The 5,530-nt window shown below is 38.7% G+C and overlaps 1 long non-coding RNA gene across 1 annotated transcript; it reads left to right on the plus strand.

The window, feature by feature from the left end:
• The first annotated feature begins 1,036 nt into the window (after positions 1–1,036).
• Positions 1,037–5,163, plus strand: LOC140007637 (uncharacterized). Its single transcript, XR_011814976.1, has 2 exons — positions 1,037–1,863; positions 2,946–5,163. It is a non-coding gene; the product is annotated as an uncharacterized lncRNA (long non-coding RNA).
• Positions 5,164–5,530: the final 367 nt, after the last annotated feature.

The raw sequence follows: 5,530 nt of genomic DNA on the forward strand, positions 1-5,530 counted from the left end.
ATGATTTTCATTTTTATTCGGGCCAGTCCCATGATTTTTATTTCATTCGGGTCAGTCCCATGACTAAAAGCTTATTCGGGTCAGTCCCGTTTCAAAATTCCTGTTCGGGTCAGTCCCGATTTCAAAATTCCTGTTCGGGTCAGTCCCGTTTTAAATTTTCCTGTTCGGGTCAGTCCCGTTTTAAATTTCTTGTCGGGGTCAATCCTCAGTCGTTCCAGACATTCGCAACCGAATAACGCAGGTGAGTATTTGGTGTCTACTTCTTTGTCTCAAGTTTTTTCAAAACTCAGACAAAGAGGGGCAAACTGTAGACACCAAAATTTTAGTGTTTTCAGTTTGTTAATTTTATTCACTTTTTAGTTTTTAGTTTTTTTAATTTTTCGTGTTATTGTTATTATTTTTAAGTTTTTAGCATAGAATTTCTCGAAAAAGAAAAGGAAAAGCATTCAAAAAATATGTTTTAATTGTTTTGATTTAAATTCAATGTTTTCTTGGAAAAAATGAAAAAATGAAAAAATGAAAATGGAAAAAGAAAAAAGAGAATAATGATGGAAGTAAAGATTGCAACTTTGCTGTTTATTATTTCTGGTTTGTTTATTTATTTTTATCTGATGTTATTTAAATTGTTGGTTTTTACTTAATTTTATTATCATTTTGCTAAAATTATTTAAAAAAGGAAAAATGAAAAAAGTGGAAAAAGAAAAAAGGAAAATTTGTTCACAAAAATATGTTTATTTCTTTAAATTCAATCTTTGGGCACTTTAGTTACTTTTATTAAGTTATTTTGAGAAAAAGAAGATGATGAAAAATGAAAAATTGAAAAAATTAAAAATGGCCATTGTTGTTAGTTTTTTGTTTAAAATTATTTTTTGTTTTGTCATTATTATTATTACCTGGTTTTTGTAATTTTGTTATTATTATTATTTATATTTTATTTTATCATTTCTGTAGTTATTAAGTTGTGTTAAAAAAAAAAAGAAAAAAAAGGGGGAATAATTTCATGCAAGCTGCGTTCGTCCGCAGCTTGCAAGTAAGGGCTCAGGAGGCCTTTGGCTGCAAATATAGTAGAGATTGGCGAGAGCTTAGGGTTTTTTTTGGCCCCCATATAAATAGAAAAACAAGAAGTAGCCGCAGGGGGAGAGAGCTCGGTTAGGGGGAGAAAAAACAGCAAAGGAAAAAGAAAGAAAGGCTGCGGGCTTTGGGGAGAAGGAGCTAAGCATAGTTGATGGCAGGGAGCTTGAGAGAAGAACTGGGAAGAGCTTGGGGGGAGGAGAGTTGGAACGGCTGTGAGAAGAAAACAGCAGAGGGAGGAGAGTTTTGAGGTGGGTAACGGCTAGAACAAAAAGACAACCAGGGGGGGAGCAAAAGAGAGATTAGGGAGTTGCGGCTACATTAGGGAGAAAAAGATTGAAAGAAACTTCAGGGAGAAAGCAAAGAGAGGACCGAGAGTGAGGAAAGGATGGAGGGAAAGAAACCTACGGGCTCGATAGAAAAGAGCTGGGAGTGAGCGAGAGTTTTCTGGTTGAAAGGGAAGTGAGGTTGGAAGAGATAGGGTTAAGATTGAGAGGCTGAGGTGAGTGACGGCTGGGAAAGAATCGAGAGCAATAGAGAGAGACCAGAGCACTGAACGGCGGCTGGAGTTTTGGAAAAGAGAGAAGCGCCGGGCAGGAAGAAGTTGGTGGCGTTGCTGTTGTTGTTGCTGCTTTCGTTCCATTGTCGCTGACTCCATCATCACAGGCAGGTCTTCACCGAGCTAGCGTTCTACTGCAGCCGACTCCACCACCTCAACTCCTCGCCATTGCCACTGCCCAACAACCGTCATTGCCAACAGCGGATTTGGTAACAAATCCTGGGGTAGCTGAGGTAGTTCTCGAGCTGTTTTTCCTAGTATACAGGGTCAAGTATGTAACAGTTCTTCACCATATTGATTGCCGCATCTTCTTGCCCTCTTTGCTGTGCTATTTGGCTTAAAGCTTCTACCGCAATTGCACATGTTTAAAATGATGGATTGTGGTCAGGTTTTGGGTTTCGTGGTCTTGGGTCCGTCCAGCTTTTGGTGTTGTTGTTGATATACTTAATTGATAGTGAAGCTCAGTCATCGGGGGGGGGGGGGAAGTTCATGGCCATGCTTTCATTTCTTATGAATCTGGAATGGGAAGTTTAGAACCATGGAGTGTTTGACAATTATGTGTTTTGGTCCAAAGCTATAGGAGAACAGGTTCGAATGTTTGATATAGTTTTTAGAAAGCTGTTGGACCCTCCTGGATATAGTTCTCTTGGTTTGCATAATCAGCTTTGTGTTAATTGTATAGAATGCTTAGCTTTGTTTTAAGCTTTCTTTTGTTGCTTTTTGCAAGCTTTCTGGTTCGTTATAGCCGAAGACATTGCCAAGTAAATGCCGAAACATTAGCTGATTCAAGCTCAGGCCCTTTGCTGCATTTTTGTGTTCAGTTTTCTTCTTAAAATGTCCGGGAAACAAACCTTTACATTTGGGTGATGTTAATGACAATGAGTTGAAATCCTTGCATTTCGATTTGGGCTGTCAAATTAGTAAAATTTGTTTGAGTCCTTAAACACTTGAATCATGGTTTGATCCTCGCTGGAAAATGAATACCTGCTTGTTGCAAGTCCTCACGCTGCTTTTGCTGTTTTTTATGGTTGCATTGATAGTGAGGTAGAGACAAATGTATGTTTCATTGGTTGTTGCTGTGATTGTCCATTGTTTGTTGCTTTCTTTTTCTTCAATATGCAGCGCACATTTCATCATTTTTAGATGGCTTGTGCGTGTCTTGAAAAAACTGATGCATTGCTGTTCAAGGAGGCAACAGTAGAAAATTTTCCAGAAAAATCGCCTACTCCCATTCATACGTTTCTCTTTTCCTTTCTTGGTCTGTTTCGGACATTGACTGTTGTGTTTTTGTTGTTTTGGAATCGAGGTTTTGCAGTTTGGGTAAAAATATTAGCTTGGTTTGGATGGAAAATGGCATTAGAATGAATACAAGAATTGCAAGAAGCATGGCTGGAAAAATTGCAGGAACTTTTCTCACTTTCGTTTGCATGAAAGCTGCGTTAATTTCATGTTTTTTTTTTTTTTTGCTTCCCTTAATAGTCCACCAATGGGTTGTTGTTATGCCATTTACACCTGTAACCTTGTGACTGTGATGACTGCCATCAATACAGAAAATTCTGTTTTGCTCCTTTGCTGTTTTTGTGTCTAGTGCCTAGTTCATGCACAACTTGACTATCACAAATTCAGAACTTAGTTGAAGGTTGTGGGAAGGATTTCTGGTTTGTTGCAGCAATAAACGTAGGCCATAAACATGGATTGTGTATTGTGTCTTGAATCAAAAGTTGATATTTTTCTGGAACATGTTCAATTGGTTTGTCAAATGCCGCATGCCGTGGAGTGAAGGAAAACAGAAAAATGCAAAAAGTTTCTTCGTGCCTTCGTGCTGGAATTTTTTATGTTTGCATGATTTCTTCCTTTGATTCGGATGTCAAGTTCTTGTTTTGGGTGTTGTTTAGTTTCAAATTTGAAAGTGGGTCAAGAGTGCTTTGGGTTCAAATACGTGAGCAAGTCTGAATTTAGTACAAAGGTGCAGCAAGTTGGTTTGCTTTGTTGCAGAATATTTTCTTTACGTTGGGTTGCATGAACTGCATGAAAAACCTTCTGAAAATTACACTTTGACCCCCCAAGTTCCCTTTTGTTTCACTATGGCCCAACCATTTGAATAATTTCTCAATTTGGTCCTTGGTAGCTTTAACTTTTGCAACTTCATTGCTTGTTTGTTTTGATTAATTACTATACTTTGTTTCAATTTTCACTTAAGTCATGACTTTGGGGACTTTATGGTCAAGTGAGCTTTGCTTTGCACATTTCTTTTAATTTTTCTTAAATAAATTGGTACCTTGACCTTTTTATTATTTTGGAGGGTAAATTAGTAATTCCACTACGTTAGAGCTCCAACTCAAGGGAGGTACCACTTCTTTTATCTTTTTTGTCTCTCCTATGTGAACCAACGTGCTACGTGAGAAATGCATGCCTACTCCGCTTTCCTTACCTCCTTGCGTGCATTTGCTTGCTTTTACTTTTATTTAAGTTTTATGGGGTATGTGTACACCTCTTGGCTTGTAATAGATAGGGCTCGGAGAGCATTTGGTCCATTTCCCCTTCCCCTTGGTTGCTTTTATTTAAATTTTATGGGGTATGTGTACACCTCTTGGCTTGTAATAGATAGGGCTCGGAGAGCATCTGGTCCACTTCCCCTTCCCCCTGGTTGCTTGTCTTTGTTGCTACATGTTTAATTGCTTTGGTAGGCTCTTGCATCTAGTCGAGCATGCTAAATGCTATGTGCTATGTGTTTACGAGTATTTTGGCATGTCTACTTGCTTTCATAGCCATGAATGAATGGAATGGATGAATGTACGTTTCCGCTAGTCCAACGCTAGTCGGAATTCATAGAATGGGCTAGTCCAACGCTAGACCCTTAGGGATTTCCCCTCGTTAGCACATCATTTGTTTGTTCACTACATATCATGCATTTTTCCTTAGTTTTATCATCTGGCATGCTCCTCGAGCCCCTTTTCCCCTCATTTTAGGATTTTTGCATCTCATACTAGTTATAGGGTACATTTGCGTGAGAGTCCCCTTAAATATGGGATATAGACGAGTGTGGCTTTTTCTAAGCCTTAGCACGCTTATATTCCCTCTATCAAAGGAAAAATCAAGTCACGATTTAGGTCTCCCCGTACCCAATATGCATGAATTCCCTAGGCTCATGCACTCTCAATCCACTCTATCGTTCCACTTTCACTTTTGTCTCATTTGCACACATGCACCTTTTTATCACCTTCACTTGCACACGAACACTTTTTTATCTTCACTTGCACACGAACACTTTTTTATCTTCACTTGCACACGAGCATTTTTATCTTCACTCGCACACGAGTACTTTCATCTACATTCGCACACCTTCACTTATATCTTATTACTTTTATCATTTTTCTCACTTCACACAAACTCACACTTTCACATGGCATGCATTCCACTCATTTTTCACGTCATTTAGGTTTAGGTGTGACCTCTCCAAAAGGATCATTATTGGGCTTCACAATTAATGTGATTGGCACCACTCAACCTTTGAAGAGAAATTTCCCCCAATACCCCTAGGTCTAGGTTCTTGCATTCATATAGACATATCCAATACGCGATACATACCTTGGGTAGAAAAATTAGGAAAAATTGGTTTAAATCGCGCAACTAGCCTTGGCTAGGTCGAAGGGGTGCCTTGGATTTTTATCCTTGCCTTCCTCTTCGTCAAATGTGACCCCCGATCCCTCTTTTGGTTACGTAGACCCAAAAGTTCTCAAAAAGGGTTTATTTACTTTTTTTATTTTATTCAAAAACAAAAATCATTTTTGGGTGACTTGGTACACCCTAACTCTATACCAAGTGGCGACTCCATTTTTAATACAAAAAACCCTTTTGAACTTCACTTGGCCAAATCGTCGCATTCTAAGTCCCATGGCC

Source organism: Coffea arabica, chromosome 5c (genome assembly GCF_036785885.1).
Source record: "Coffea arabica cultivar ET-39 chromosome 5c, Coffea Arabica ET-39 HiFi, whole genome shotgun sequence".
NCBI lineage: Eukaryota > Viridiplantae > Streptophyta > Magnoliopsida > Gentianales > Rubiaceae > Coffea > Coffea arabica.